The following is a 17,302-nucleotide window of genomic DNA, read 5'->3' on the forward strand; positions in this document are numbered from 1 at the left end:
ATGTGTTACCAACAAACATAAATAATAAGTGTAAGTACCACTGAGCTCAGTCTCTTTATTGGAGAGAACTGCGTTATTAAAATTAAGATTGTTAGTAGAAATGTCTAGGAAATGATTTTTTTTTAAATTGTAACCATAGTAAATAATGTAAAAAAGTATTCTGATATTTTCATGGTACTGACATTTCAAGTAGGTATGTATCACAAAATCTAAGTGTCTTTATTTGAGGTCGCTTTTTCACTGGCTGTGATTTTCACTTAGGTGCATTCTTAGAGCGATATTTTTGTCATTCTTGACACATTTGTTTTTATCACAAATTGAAGAAATATAAATTATTCAATAACTTATTCTTAGTAGATTTATGTTTTGTGCTGACATTTATTGGTGGAGCTGCATTCATATAATAAAATAAAAACCATGTGGCTTTTCCATTTTTATTTTATTTGACCAGTGACCAGGTTTCATCGTAACCGACTCGTCAAATATAATCAAAGTGGAAAAAGCTATATAGTTGTTGTTTTATTATACTAATTCTTAGTGTAAAAAGTCGGGGTCAAATGCTTCAAGCTTCCGGATTCATTCTGCAGTCTCAATACAAAAATCTTAATCTGTTCCCAGTCCGCATATTAACCGGAGTAAATGGAAAGAAGCGGGAAGAGGCCTATATCCAGCAGTGGAGGTCAGAGGGCTCATAAAGAAGAAGAAGATGAAGTATTGATTCCAGAATCTTCAACCCCGGGAGATTGAAGTTGTCGGGGTTAGTTAATTCAGACTGCTAGTCAATTTCTCCATTTAGTGAAACAAATTTGTTTATATTATTACTTTTTACAGATACCAACTGAAAATTAGGTTTTTGCTGCACAAAGTTCTGCGATAAAAAGAAAAAAAGGATTGGTGACAGCCATCAGCGTCAAGGAGTCTAAAAGTCGGTGACATTGCAAATTAATGTACCATACAAACTTTCTGAGAATCCGTGGTGACCGGAATTACTCTGTGACTGCTATTTCCCTTCTTTCCCTACTACTTGAAGCATAATGTAAGTTTTTATTAACAAGTGAAATAATTATTTTTCGAACGATACCTCTCAATGCGCGAAAAATTTTATTTGTCATTTGTCATTTCATTCTTTCTTTTTACTGTCAATAGTTTTCGGTGTTTTTTTACCGCATAAAAAACTACGATGAAATAGATAATAATTGTTAGTCAAAAATAAAAAGATCTTTCTGAAAGTACAATAATAATTTATGCTAACTATAAAATGTCCGTCTCTGTTTATACGAATGACTATTCGTTGAACTTTTTCAAATAAAATTAAATTCGAATAAAACTAGTCTACGTGTATTGTTTCCTTCAGGGTCATCCATGAAAAATTCTGGAAACCTGAAAAAATACTAAGCAATCTCTTTTTTATTATTTTATAAAATTAAAATTTAATCATTTCTACTTAATACAATCTTATAATTTTAGTTGCACTAAGCCTCTCCAAAAAGAGACTGAGCTCTGAGAGAGACGTTTTCTTTTTTTTCTCCCTGCTGAAAAAATATATCTTAAAAAGTTGACTTAAAATTGTGTACTATATAAAATAAAACTAGAACTTTGTTTTTAACCACTTTTTTGTTGGTACTTATTCCAACCGGTTTCAACAAGAACCTTGTCATCTTCAAGGATAAACATGTAGTTAAAAAAATAGTACTTGTTTATTCCTGAAAATAACAAGCTTGTAATTGAAACAGCTTGGAAAAAGTACCAATAAAAAAGTGGTTAAAAACAGTTTTATTTTATGAAAATTATAAAATGTACTCTTCTATCTATGTTTTGAACAGTTAGTATTGAAGTTTCAATTAAATGATCGCTTCGGAGACTAGAAATCAAAACTAATAATTGCAATATGTCTTAAAATGATGCTTCGGTATTCGTACATTGTGTATTTACTGTAATAGTGAAAAATTAAAACGCAATCTTAATGTAGAAAATTTATATTAATCACTCGTTTTACAGACAACAATAGTTCAATAAATTAATAAGCACAATATAACATACTTAATTTTTTTTTTCTATATTTCTTCGGTAGGAACTCGTTTATATTATTTTATCGGTAAAAACGTAAAGTTAACGGTTTTGTTTGATTTAGACTTTTTAACACAAAAATATTCATTTGTCTGAATTTTTATTTTAAAAAAATATAGAAAAAGAGTTAATATTTTTTCTATTTTTATGAATACACCAAGTACATGAAATTACGCAAACGGAAATGTAAAAGTAGAATTAAAACAATGTTTAGTTTTTTAGTTTTAATTCAATAATTTTAAACCAATTATCACAAAGTTAATACCGTTTTATTAATAATATAAATAAATATGGGTTTTTCAGAAAGTTCAGTGGTGATATCCATACTCATGTCCATTTCCAGCCCCTTCCAAGGTGCCGTAGTCCTGGTGGTTCCTGAAGTGTCCGTCATATCCATTGGCTCCCGCATACTGGTGGAGATCGTTGTAGAGAGATCCTTTATCCGTGAAACCTTGCTTGCCGTAGTCTGCTGTCCTGTGTCCTTGGTCATAGTGCTTCCCGCTCGCACTTCCTCCTTGGGCGGCCAGCAGAGCCGCCCCGAAATCCCCATATCTCCTATAGTGCCCACTCTGGTTGCCCTCGCTGTAGAACTTGCGCTTCTTCTTGTACTCTTCTTTGTGGTGAACGTTGTGGAAACCGGTCGTCTTGGATCCTTTGTTGAAGCTATTGTTTAAAGCGAAATCGCCTCCGTGAGAACCCTTCGCTAGTTCGTGTTTGTCTTTGTAATAATTAGAACTATCCGAGTGACCGCCTCTGCGGCCTCCCTCGTCGTTGTAATGGCTCTTCTCTCCGTTGGATCCATATTTTCCCGCGTGTCCCGTATCGTATCCGTCGTATTTATCGTATCCTCTGTCTCCCTTTTCGCCTACTCCTGAATAATACGAGTCGTCGAAGCTGGAACCCGTATCTTTATCGAAGTCCGACGCGGCCTTGTCCAGATAAGGGATGTCGACGTGATGGCCGTCCACTGCGGATACTGCAGCGGCATGGTCCAGGTCGAACTGCGCCCTGTCGAACGCCTCGTAGAACGGTAAACTCACACCCGCCCGAAAGCATAGGCTGACCACAAAGCACCAAGTAGGTAAACCGACCATTTCGCGTTATCCGCGCGAGCGACACTGTGATGTAATCCCGAACACTCACTGAGTGTTGCATCGTTATTCGTTAGCTTATATAATCGTGAATAGTGTAGTCTAGAGGAATGAGGTACGAGAAGTACACATCGGGGTACAAGGCTTCTATCGAATCGAGGGTTTGTCGGGTCAATTAGCACGGACAATAGTCGCGATTTCGCAAGTGTTACACGTCACCGCAGTGCGGAGCAGGAGTCCATGCGGCGGCCACAATGTCACGCGGAGTCACGGGCCGCGCGCAGGAGGGCACGAGGGAAAGTTTCCCAACGACCGTTAAATCGCAAGTCGCCCACTTCGGTGTCAAGGCTCGTGTACCTACCGACATCTCCATGGCGAGCTCCATAGATTTGTGGTAATCTGTAGCATTCTTCATTCGGTGACGTTTTGTTGGAGAGTATCGTGGAAGAGGGAAATTGTGGTTAAGGGATGATGCGAGATCATTTCAACAAAACAGTACGCAAGTCATTAATCGCAACACCAGTTTGCAAATTTCCTTTAAACATTACGTTATAAACAACATTTTGAGTGTGTCCAAATACTTGTTCACAAAATCTGGATTATTTCCATTACAGGAGTTATTTTAATATTATTTTTTGACATCTCATGAAATATTTCAAAATTGGTTCATATATCGCCCACTCCTTTCAAGAACGTCATAAATCAAAATACTTGATTTTTCAGGAGAACGTTTTTAAAGTTAAAAAACATAATACAATGTATTAAAAATAAATATCAAGCCACTTACTGAAATTTTTACTGTGCAACAGAACTTTTTAGGTAAAACCTGAAGGTTTTTTCTCCATTTGAAAAATATTTGGTATATTTAAAAAAATTATTATACAATACCTTTTCTTCAAAATGCAAAAATAATACTTTCTGCCCTGTAGCGGGTAAATATTAAGTTAAAAATATGCCTCTTTTGCTAGGATTTAGAACATTTTATGGGCATTCCGAAAACATGCACCACTGAAAATTGACAATTTTTGATTTATGACGTTCTTGAAAGGAGTGAGCGATATATAGAACTTCCAAGAATTTGAGTAGTGTGGTTGTCAATAATGGGTAGAATTGGTGAATGTTACACGTGTGTAAAAGTGACCACTTAAACCAAGCTATGACGGTCGTCAGCCCCGTAAATACCCAGACATCCATATTCTTCTTCGTCTTTGATGAGATGTCAAAAAATATTACGTTATAACATCCGTTCATGCTAAATCCTAACGCTTTATTTTTATTTATGTAACAATTTCAATCTCAATAAATATTCAGAATTTCATCCGATATTCTGTAATGTTCATCGACCGATTTCTTGCCAAATCAACGATATCAAAAGGGTTTGCGATCGGATCATTTTAATTCCCTTAATTTAACTTTTACTTAAAAGTGACTAGTATACTTTATAAAAGAACGGGTATAAACGCGAGTCGTATAACCATCTTTTCCTATCCTATGGAACCTATAATTCCTCCTGTATCTCGTTTTCCATATATCAGTAATACCCTTCACTATACACTTAAATACTTATATTCTACTCCCAGATCCTAAAATGTATAGCACGAAATAGTTCTCTTTATCATAATATAATCTATGATCGAGTTAGCGCCGCATTTCTCTGCTCTATGCACCACTTGGGTGCGAGCAGGGACCATAAAAGTGGAAAGAAAAAAATCGTTCCACTTTTAGCTTTAAATCTACCTGCAAGCCACACTTTCATGCAGAATTTCGTTTTTGAGATTTAAAACTATATTTTTTTAAATTACCTTTCCCGATGAAAGTACATACTCGTATATCGGTTGTCCAAACTCAAAACACAGTAAGGGACATTTTTTTGTAGTTCCTTTTTTTGCATTTTTGGACTAAGTAGATTCTACTTAGTCCAAAAATGCGAAAAAAACGTACTATAAAAAAGTCCCTTACTGTGTTTTAAGTTTGGACAGCTGATATGATATGGGCATATTATAAAAAGTTGTACGTTGTAATAATAAAGAATATTCTGAAATCTGCTGGAAAATTTCATTATGGCTTTTAAAAAAAAAACTCACACAACAAACATTCACAGGGAAAATACTCGTGACATGAAAAAAAAAAGTATTTTTAACTTAGTTTTTTCTTTTATTCCAAAAGATTTACGCTTTTTCAAACATAACATGAGCCAAAAAAGTCATTTAAATCGTTAAATAAAAAATTCCGTTGCACTTTTTAATTTTTTATTTAAATTAATTTCTGCCTTTAAACATTTTATTTTGTGAACTTTATACAACTTATTTGAACTTTATTAAATTTATTTCTTTTGAGTAATATAAAGTTTTACTTCTTTTTCTTGCCCTTGTCCGAACCCAATGGTACATAGGGCACTGCAAGGTAGCGATGCAGATTTATCTTTGTCGTTAATTGCTAGAAGGGCAAAGTGATCTGTTCTGCGCTCCTTGTAACAAATATGATAAAAATACACTTTGTGGCACTTCATAGATATTAATAAAACATTTTTTTACTTTTTTTTATACTTTTTTCAACCGGTTTCGACAAATACTGAGCCACTCACCTGTCTATGAATATTTCTGTGTTAGGTTTAGTATCTATCCATCCCTGAAGAAGAAAAGATGTTAGTCGAAACTGTCTCGAAAAATAAAGTGGTTAAAAACAATGCTTGAATTTTTAATCATGTAAAAAAACAATGATGTCATAAATGGGTTTTTATTCATTTTTAGTTTTACGATATTTTTGATAATATGCCTATATTTTTTATTTCTTTCAGTATCATTAAAATAACTTAATTTACTTTGCTTTCATTTATACGTATTATTTCCTTCAATAACCCTCTTATTTTTCTTATTCTTCTCGTTGCTGCGTCCCATCAAGGGCCAAGACCAGCTCTGGCACCAACTTCATCCATTGCTGTCTGTGTTCCTAGGCAGCCATCCAGTCCAGTACGTATAATAAATATATCATCTATTTTGTTTATTAAAATCATTGTTAACTTTGTGGTTAGGTAATAAAACACACTCCTTATCTATCATTCATCGTTCACTTTGTGTAATACCACCTTAATTAAAGTAGTGTTATAAAAAGTGAACGATGAATGATAAGGAGAGTGTTAGATATTTATCTCCCTTTTTAACCCTCAGTCACTGTTTTAAAAATATTAATTAATTTTCATAAATCATTTTTACGGTATATCTAAAGGGCTTAAATACGTCAAATAGCAACTTAACTAAACTGGGTTTAAAAACCCAGGTAACATTTGACAATTTATATATTTTTTTCAAAAGACATCGGTTTTGTATTGAAAAAATAAGTTTTTCTTCGAAATAAATGCATGGTTTTGGAAAAAAAAAGATATTAAAAGGGAAGGAGTCAAAAATAATTATAAAAATATTTTTTCAATGTTTTCTAAAAAAAAACACATATATATATATATATATATATATATATATATATATATATATATATATATATATATATATATATATATATATATATATATATATATATATATATATATATATATATATATATATATATATATATATATATATATATATATATATATATATATATATATATATATATATATTTATATTAAATATACATCTGCTGTCCAAACTCAAAACACAGTAACGGACATTTTTTTTTGTAGTACGTTTTTTTGTATTTTTGGACTAAGTAGATTCTACTTAGCCCAAAAACGCAATAAAAACGTACTACAAAAAATGTCCCTTACTGTGTTTTAAGTTTGGACAGCCGATATGTGTGGGTGGGGGGTGTATTTGTTTAAATATAGCCAAAAAAAATTACTACGTATTTTCATATTTTCAAAATATTTTATTCCAAAAATACAAATAATGCATATTTGGTTTGCAGTATAAAAATAAGCAATAAAATGTAAAAAAATAAATAAATAGTTATCATAACATCGTCATTCAATATTTACAAAGTTAATTAAAATCAATAATATCATGATGACAAGTAACGAGTGTAACAATCATTGTCAGGTTCTTGTGGTTCTGTTCCTTTGTACGTCTCAGTGTTTTGTGGCGAAGCCGTGTTCGTTACCGCCAGACTCTCCTCCCTTCTTCCCGTAGTCGCTGTAGTTGTTGTAGAAGCTCTCGTCTCCCGCCTTGGCGCTGTGTCCCTGGTCGCTTTCGTGAGCGTTGCCCTTATTGGAGAATCCCGTCTTGCCGTGGTTGTCATGATGGTATCCAGAATTGTACTTGCCGCCGCCGGCGTGTCCGCCCTTCGCCGAGTGGTGGTTTGCTCCGAAAGACCCATGTTTGCCGAAGTGGCCATTTTTGTCGGCTTCGTCGTAGAACACGTGGTCTTTCTTGTAGTCGTCCTTGTGGTAAACGTTGTGGAAACCGGTCGTCTTGGAGCCCTTCTTGTGTCCTTTGCTTTCTCCGAACTTGCCTCCCTTGTAGTCCTTGGCAGCGGCGTGATGTTTCGAGTAGTGGTTTCCGCTGTCGGAATGGCCAGATTTGTGTCCCGCTCCTTCGCTGTACCCTCCTTTATGCCCGTCTTTGAAATGTTTGCCGGCCTCTCCCTTGTCGAAAGAACTTTGAGATTTGTATCCCTTGTCACCTTTCTCTCCGTGCGCTGAATGGCCAGCGGCTGAGTAAGATTTTCCACCTCCGCTACTGTGTCCTCCGTGTCCTCCATGCCCGCCATGTCCTCCGTGTCCTCCATGTCCGCCATGTCCTCCGTATCCACCATGTCCTCCGTGTCCTCCGTCTCCGTGAGATTCACCTGCAAAGCCGGCATGTCCTCCGATACCATGACCAGCATCGCCATAATATCCAGCGCCAGAATTTGATTTTCCATATCCGGAGTCAGCTTCAAAATCTGCGGCATAGTTTGGTGTTTCGACATTATGTTCTTCGCCAGCATAATCGTATTTTCCAGCATTGTCGCTGCTGTAATCGTCTCCGTCGTCGAATTTATCGTCACTGCCTTCATCGAAAGAGGATCCGTCGTCACTCGATTCGTCGTCAGAGGTATCATCTTTCGCGTCATCGTCTTTGCTCTGGGCAGCCTTTTTTAAGCTTTCACCGTAACTGTTTTTCGTCAGCGCACCTACATTAGCCGCGAGGTGTGAGGTTGGAATGTAGCTACTGAAGGAGGAGGACACGGGGGCCGTGTAATGAATGGGGGCCACCACCGGAGCCTTCAGCGCGACTGGGGCGTAGGCGTATGCGGGAGCGGGAGCGGGGAAAGCGTTGAGGTGCTGGTGGATAGCTCCGGCTCCGAGGTGTACCAGACTGGCGGGTCCGTTGCCATCGCTGCGATATATTACCCAGAAGCCGAAGGAGCCAGATCCGAGCTCATGGTCCTGCTCATGAACATCCTCTCCACTTTGTGATGTTTCTCGGCGCCGCATAATGTTGCGGCCAAGAGCATCGACACTCCTAAGGATACGAACTTCGCCATTATTGCTACGGTTGTTATCGTCGCACAACCTGATTGATACTGATATTATTAGAAAAATGTTGACTATTTATATTGTCGTTTTTTCCGAACCATTTGCTGTCCATTTAGAGTCATTGACGACAGGGTGTTTTCGCAATATACAAATAGAATCGAGCATGCTCCGCGAAGGTTGGGCAACGGAATCCACAATATAAGATAAATTGGGAAACTGCTTCGCCGAATGCAATATCGTTACCTCGACTATGTACAGAAGCATATTTTATTATTATTATGTTTATTAGCCCTAGCATTTGGAGGACATTTTGATAGCTTTCGTATTCCTTCGTTGAAGGATATTTCACGCAATTCGATAATTAAGATCCGCAACCAAAATGATTTTTATGATTTCTATCGAGCAAGTACATATACAAATCAAATAACGCTACGGAAACCGTTACTTTATATTTTAAATATCTATTTTTTTAAAATATACCAAAATTGAATCATTAAAAAAAATCTAGCAAAATTCTGACGAATTTCTCACAGCAGATAATCAATTTCCGCTTGCCAATAACTTCATATTCAAGCAAAAAGTTTTGGCGTTTTTCAATTATTATAAGCGATACACTAATTGAATCTACGTGGCTAAAACCAATGAATAATGTTTACAGGTGTGTCTAATTGGTAAAATATTTTGTATATTAGGAGGCATTTTTTATTTTCTAAAGCTATTACACATATTTGTGCTTATTATCAAATAAAATAAAACCATTCATTATTTAATTTGTGAGTTCATACGCCTCTTTTTATGTACTGTGTAAGCGCCAATAGAAGATAATAGACCACAAATCACAGATCACGTTTTATTGATCGTAATAAATGATATATTACCATATTTAATATCACACTTGTAAGAATATAGTACAGTAGATGCTATGTAGTATCAGATTACTAAATGGTCATTCACACAGTAACCAAATATGATTGGTCTTTTTTTTGTGAATTCCTTTCAGTGCGCTGCGGTCAGAACAAATATCGACCGCCTTGCGAAAGTGCATTATTGCATACATACTTTTGATTGTTTCATATTTTTACAGAAAAAGTGCTCTTTCACTTTTCTTGACCTACGTGAGAAATGAGTAAGCTGAAATTTTACACAATTTTCCTAAATTATTAAAAAACAAAAAAAAAATAAAAAAATAAAAAATAAAAAAAAATATATATATATATATATATATATATATATATATATATATATATATATATATATATATATATATATATATATATATATATATATATATATCAACCTTAGCATTTACGGAGCATTACGACCGTCATAGGCTGGTTTAAGTGATCACTTTAGACACGTGTAACATTCACCAATTCTATCCTTGATTGACAACCACGTTACTCAAATTCTTGGAATTTCTAATTATATTGTTTAATTTCGAAACAAACTGTTTGAATTAACTAGAATATGACATCTATGATGAGATGAGAGAAGCTTTTTATCAAGCAGAAACTCTTTCATTTGTATATGAGGTCCGAATCCTGGATTATATTCACATAGCTTCATGAGAAACGCTTGAAAATACCCTTTTCATTTTTATTTTTAGCTTATAATTTGACGGTTAATTTATTTACAAAAAAAATGTGTGTCCAAATACATGTTCACAAATCTTGATAATCTCTAATTATGAGTTATTTTTAAAAAAATTTTTGGCATTTCTTTGTTAAAGTCTGGAAGATGCCAATAAAATAATTTAAAAATAACTGATAATTGGATTCCAGATTTGTAAACAAGTATTTGGACACACTCAAAATGTTGTAAATAAATGTGTGTTTAATGGCGTTTTTCAATCATCGTATATATTACTATATTTATATTATATATGAAATAATATAAAATATATTTGTCCGCCTACATAATGTAGTGGTTAGCGCTCTAGGCTACCATATGGAGGTCCCGGGTACGATTCCCAAGAGGGTCAATATAAATATCAGTGATTTTTCAGTATAATATTTATTTAATATCACCCTTGACTGGTATGCGATGCAGTGCCCTATGCACCATTGGGTGCTGATATAAGTAGTAGAAGAAGCGGCGTGATGGTAGAAGTAGTTAGTAGTGGTAGCAGATATAAATAAATATTCTAATGTGTTTGAAATTTTGTACTGACATTTCTTGGTGGAACTGCGTTGTACTAGTATATGATAATATAATAACTAAGTTTATAGTTTTTTCCCACATTTTTTTATTTGACCAGTGACTGGGTTTCGTCTTTACCGACATCATCAGACTGATCTAGTCACCGGGTATAGACGAAATCCGTTCACTGATCAAATAAAATATATATGGAAAAAAACTACGATTTTTCAGGAAATCGTTTTTCAAGTTAAAATACAAAATGTATTCAAAATAAATATCAAGCCACACATTTTTCCCGTGCAACAGGTCTTTTTAGGTAAAACCTGAAGGTTTTTTCTCGCTTTGAAAAATATTTAGTGTATTTAAAAAATAAATAATAATACCTTTTCTTCAAAATGCAAAAACAACACTTTCTGCCCTGTGGCGGGTAAATATTAAGTTAAAAATATGCCTCTTTTGTTGGGATATAGTACATTTTCTGGGCATTCCGAAAACATGCACAACTGAAAATTGACGATTTTTGATTTATGACGTTCTTGAAAGGAGTGAGCGATTCGCTTGTCTGTAGGAACAATAATGAATAAATTATTGAACTTTTCTCGCAAAAAAATCCTCCGCTAAAGTGGATAATTCATAAACCATTTTTATATTTCCTTACAATTTATTAGAGCCGCCTCTGGTAAGTTTATTGGATCATTTTGGCACGCATTGTGCAATGTGCAGCCACATTATTGGGACCTTCAATTATTTCCGTGTATAATTGGGCTAGCAGCGAGTGTGTACCAAGTACCAACCAGTATTGTACCTTTTAGAATAAGTAATCGATCACGCACCACACTTCAATGAAAAATAATTTTACTTCGTATAACTTAACTGGAATGCGATCTCTTAGAAGAATGTGCGACAAAACGATGTATGATAGATGTTCGAATAGTGAAATAAGGAAGGAATGCAAAGCTGAGATAAACATTATCGATAAAATTAAGAACGGTGTATTGAGATGGTTTGGACATGTAGAACGAATTAGCGAGGAAAGAACGGTAAAACAAATTTATGAGGCGAATGTAATTGGAAAAAGGAGCAGAGGAAGACCGAGAAAAACATGGCACGATTAGGTATGCCAAATACTTGAAAGTGGTCAGGTTAGGAGTCGTAACAATCGGCGGGTATGTATGAGGAGATGCATGAACGTGGAAGAGGCGAAGAATGTTTGCAAAGACAGAGTGGTGTGGCGTTCTATTCCCTCTGCCTAACCCTGTGGGGAAGCGGCGTGATGGTTAGTTAGTTTTTTTTTTTACCTTAATTTTACATCAACAAAAAAAACACTATTTAAAGCTGACTTTAGACTCCAATTAATATTATCCTGTTATTTATTGATTCGGCATTAATTTTGTGGACTCTTTTGTGGTTCTTTGGACACGTTGTGGCAATGAGGATATCCTGGAACGACTGGTTATGATCGGTAGCCTGGATGGGGAGAGAGGGAGGGGAAGGTCCCCGCACGATGGACCGATCAGGTTAAGGCAGCAGCAGGCACCTCAGTGGTTGGAGCGCTACGTGCAGCGCAGTCAAGGGATAACTGGAGAACAGTCATTGCTTCCACAAAGGTCACAACCCTCAGTAACGAGGACTAAGACAGACAAGAATATAAGGTATCAAAATACGAGTATGTTTGATATATCGCTCACTCGTTTCAAGAACTTCATAAATCAAAATCGTCAATTTTCAGTTGTGCATGTTTTCGGAATGCCCAGAAAATGTACTACATCCCAGCAAAAGCGGCATATTTTTAACTTAATATTTACCCGCTACAGGGCAGAAAATGTTGTTTTTGCATTTTGAAGAAAAGGTATTGTTTATTGTTTTTTTTTAAATCTACTAAATGTTTTTCAAATGGAGAAAAAAATATCTAGGTTTTACCTAAAAAGATCTGTTGCACAGTACAAAGTTCAATAAGTGACTTGATATTTATTTTTAATACATTGTATTATATTTTTAAACTTTAAAAACGTTCTCCTGAAAAAACAAGTTTTTCGATTTATGACGTTTTTCACCAGCAGCAACGCATCGCATGTTGAATTACCGCTATCCAGACTTGGACCAAAAACACAGCACAGATTTGTTTGATTCATCATAGCGAACAGCATTGTGTCAACTTTCAAAAACACATTTGAAGTTAATAAATGTAGAAAAATTCAATATTAGGGCAGCAGGGAATCTACGAAAAGCAAAAATTGATAAGAGGCTACGGGGCGAAAAAGTTTGGGAAACTGTGGTTTAGAGCTACCCTTGAATTAAACTTATATCATCAAAGCTACCCCGCAAAAGTAATGTCCGTATCCGCACCCAATTGGTGTGTAGGGTACCGCATCAGATCGATGTGGCGTCAAGTGATGATTATGAAGTAAATTTGTTGTTTAAATACTTTTTTTGTAATCAGTATTGTATAACTTTTGTATGTATGTATATATTTATATATACACTCATGAAGTCAGAAATTTGGATACAAAAGTTTGACGATTTAATCGGTTGTTGGATTTCACCAGTAATGGGTTTATTTGACATTAATGAGTGCGGTCACGTGACGCGTTACGCTTGAGGACGTAATTTTTCTCAAATTTTAAACAATATTATATTTCCCTACCACTTAATATTTTATTTTACAGCAACACAACCGCTTGCAGTTTGTTTCATTATTTCCAATTCTGTTAATTTTAAAATGCAATCCATTCGCTAATTTATTATCGATATTGTTAATAAAGATTTTCGAATTAGGCGTCAATGCGTCATTCTCATTGCGAAATTAGCTAAAGCGGAGTAAATTTATAAATTTATGACTATGATTTCCTTTGTCGAATCGTAAAATTATGCATCTTATTTGTCATGCAATATGTATGTATATTTATAAATATACGCAGAATTTTCTCTATGATATTATTTTTCAATATGGCCCCACTTAAATTTAAAAAAATAAAAACAAGAAAAATAAAACTGAATAAATGTACGAAAAATATTATTATTTTTATTAAATATTAGAACCGAAACGAAGTTCTTTGCAAAAATTGAAACAGTACAGTGATGTTAGTGGCCCAACATACGATAAATCGCAACTTAATTTTCTTTAAACCGAAGTAACATTTGACGTCATTTTTTTTCTTCTTAAAACAGCGTATTTTTATTGAAAAAAATGTTTTTTTTTTAAAAATATGTGTATGGTTTTGAAAAGAAAAGAGTTATTAAAAGGTAAGGAGTTGAAAAAAAATATAAAAATTTTTTTTTCAAGACATGTATATTTCTTTATTATATATTCTTTTTTGTAAAATGTGCACGGTCCACACCAAAAATTATATATGTACTAGTGTCCACACGTGCAGCTCCTTGCACAGTCGGTCGCTTACTGAATTGGATGTACTCGCAAGCAACCGAAAACTCTCCCTTAACCAATTTATCGGCTCGGCTTTATTTAATTTTTTACTATCGCAATGTTTACTTTTATATTTTCACCCTAAAATGAAGAAACTCTTTGGAATATGAAATAAGCAAAGAGAAGATTAATTTTAAGTTTTTAACTCTTTTTGTTATGTTTGTACTCGTATCTAGCTCAATGTGGTGAAGTGAATCGGCCTAACTATATTACCATATGAGTTTATTGCGGAGTGTTGATTATTACTTGTGGTTTCTATTATTGCAACTCTAGTTGATATATGCTTTCATCAATATGTGATAACACCATAGTGAGGTAAACAGACTGGGTGGCTTATGTCGTCTGTACTGTTGTATGTTATAAAAACATCAGTGGCGATGAATGATAGATATGTGAGTTTAAGAAAAGTCTATGTAGAGTTGTCAGCTTATTTTCCTTTCAATGTTAGATTTGTTTTGTTGAGCAGTATTCAAGTTAATTTATTTAATAGTAAATTCATTTTTATGGAAAACAAACCAAGAGACACTACAAAAATATAAAATGTCGGGTTGTGGTCCCGTGGTTAGTGTCGCGGACTCTTAAGTCAAAGTTTGTCGGTTCGAAACCCTCTTCCGCAATTTGATACCTATTTCTAATAATGAGCCGCTTAGGCTCACAGAAATAGTATGAAATGGAAATATTTGTGAAAATAATTAAAAAAAAATATTTCTCCTTTTTTTAACAAAAAAAATAAAAATCAACACAATATTTTTTACACTAACCCAATTTAAAGTTTAAAAATGGTCATGCATCATTGATTATGGTGGAACCTTTTCACTGAACTATTTTACACATTATTTAAAAAATTTATTGAAATATCAGAAATTTAAATGAGGGAAGATTTCAATACAAAAAATCAGGACCTAATTTCTGTTGTTCAGGATATTTTCATGACTCTCAGGACACTTACAGGAGAGAGCTTCTCCTACTGATTCTGGAACTTTCAAGAGTTAAAAATTTATAGTTGACGAAGGAAAAACATTTCATTACAACTTACTATAAGGTTTTAGATTTTTCATGAGTTGAATAAAACATTCAGCATTTTTTAAATTTTGGTAGACTAAGCATCCTGAGTATAAATGGTAAATGTAATGCCAATTTTAAAAAAATGTGTGTGAAATTCCCATTTCCTTATTATTAAACAATGTTGTTTATATTTTGTTCTTTAAATAAGTTAACCCCTGGAACATTGCTACTGATAATGCTGATTACGCACATAATGAACACAGGCAAACTACATATAATACATTATAATATCAGAGTTATATGAACTAATAACACAACAATATTCATTAGTCATTCTTAATTTGTCCTCTGATCTAGCCTGTAATACTATAATATAACTAAGTTATAATTCTTGAAAAAAGTGCTTTTTGAAGAGAAATATACATAGGAAAGATGAGAATGAAGCTCACACTTTTCATACTGTCTCTGTGTATCTGTCATGCATTGTCAACTGGCAGGACACATGATAGAGGATGTATATACCATGTATTCGGTGGATGTGAGTTAAACATATTATTTATCAAAAGTTTATACTACAACATTACTAAGTTATAAGACTATTTGTTACAAGACTTTTTGTTTCTCTATTAGTGTATACATTAGTGTATTTATTATTTTTATATTAGATACTGTAAATATGTATTATATGTATTATCTTAAAGGCTTCAGCCGTTCAATAAATAAATAAATATTCTCATATGACAAGAGTAGCATTCCACTTGGTTACTGCATAAATCTTCGCTGTATCCCCATTTGTCCGCCTGCGTAGTGTAATGTCCGCCTCCGTAGTGTAATGGTCAGTGCGATCGGCTACTGTTCTGGAGGTCCCTGGTCCGATTCCCAGAGGGGGGTCTAATAAATTTAAGTGATTTTTTCACTCTCATATTTATTCAATATTACCCTGGACTGGTACCTGAAGCGGGCTGCATTTATATGATTCAGTGCCCTATACACCATTGGGGTGCGGATATGGATTGATGGGAATCAAACCCGGGACCTCCAGCAAGGTAGCTAAACACGCTAACCATTAAACCACGGAGGTGGACACTTTAAAATTAACGTTGAAATCTTTAGATCTCTTATGTTTGGAATGTTTCTTGATCAGGTCTACGCGAATGCCCCGTTGGAACCCATGCCTACTTGAGTCCTTGCAGTGTAACTATCCCTACCTGGAGTGAGAGGACCTGTGAATCCCCGGAACCACACGACATGGGCCCCATCTGCGATCTGTCACGCTGCGACTGTGACCCTCCCACAGTTAAGGATAAATCGACGGATAAATGTGTGCTAGTGAAAGACTGTCCGAAGCCTTAAAAACCCTAAAATGTACTACTTTGTTTTAAAATCCAATGTTACATATCGTAGTCGCACAGGAGAAAGCGACCAACTAACAAAACGTAAAATGTTTAGAAGGGCCATTTAAGTCACTTTTGCTTGGCAAGAAAATAAACATCAGTTAGTCATTTTTAACAAGTCAATATATTATACTTCCAAGTTTAAAATCCCTTTGGGATTTTTTCAGGGCAATATTTAGCTAGTAAGATGTCAAATAGTCAATAATCACGTTTTTGTAAAAATGCATTTGGTCACTTTCTCCTGTATGACTACGATATGTTAGTATTAGGAGTTACATTTGTTTGCAGGATAAAAATATGTTTTTGGTTTTTGTTTTACTTGGTAAATACCACTATTTCTTAAAATCTATTGTAACACATATTTCGATGCATCCCGCATCATTTTCAAATACCGAAATGCGTTGGAAACATGTGTCACAAAGATTTAAGGAAATAGTGATATTTATCAAGAAAAACTTAAATTGAAAACGGATAGATATCATCACAATGTGTCTGCCAAATCAATTGATGAAAAAAAAAATTTTAATACATTATTACATCATACAAATGTAACTTATAGTACCTGCATATTTTAATTATTATTTAATTGTGTTATGTCATTTCAATGCCAAGTCTTTAATGTAAATTAAATGTTACTTTTTTCATTAATTTTGGTTTTAATGAATTCACAAGCATCAAAGCAAATGAAGCAAACTTTTCTTTTCTTTTTATTTAAACCTTATAGTAT

The 17,302-nt window shown here is 34.2% G+C and overlaps 1 long non-coding RNA gene and 1 pseudogene across 1 annotated transcript in view; one reads left to right on the forward strand and one right to left on the reverse strand.

Annotated features, from left to right (window-relative positions):
• The window catches only part of LOC148311889 (uncharacterized), a 20,516-nt gene extending 4,110 nt beyond the window's left edge, over positions 1 to 16,406 (forward strand). The window contains exons 3-6 of the long non-coding RNA XR_015839313.1: positions 619 to 757; positions 832 to 1,036; positions 6,060 to 6,127; positions 16,326 to 16,406. This is a non-coding gene — a long non-coding RNA (uncharacterized LOC148311889). The remainder of the gene's footprint in view (positions 1 to 618; positions 758 to 831; positions 1,037 to 6,059; positions 6,128 to 16,325) is intronic.
• Positions 7,120 to 8,856, reverse strand: LOC148311890 (uncharacterized; annotated as a pseudogene).
• Positions 16,407 to 17,302: the final 896 nt, after the last annotated feature.

The sequence above is a fragment of the Brachycentrus maculatus genome, unplaced genomic scaffold (genome assembly GCF_059751285.1).
Source record: "Brachycentrus maculatus isolate JH-2025_06_01 unplaced genomic scaffold, ASM5975128v1 h1tg000055l, whole genome shotgun sequence".
NCBI classification, from domain to species: Eukaryota; Metazoa; Arthropoda; class Insecta; order Trichoptera; family Brachycentridae; genus Brachycentrus; species Brachycentrus maculatus.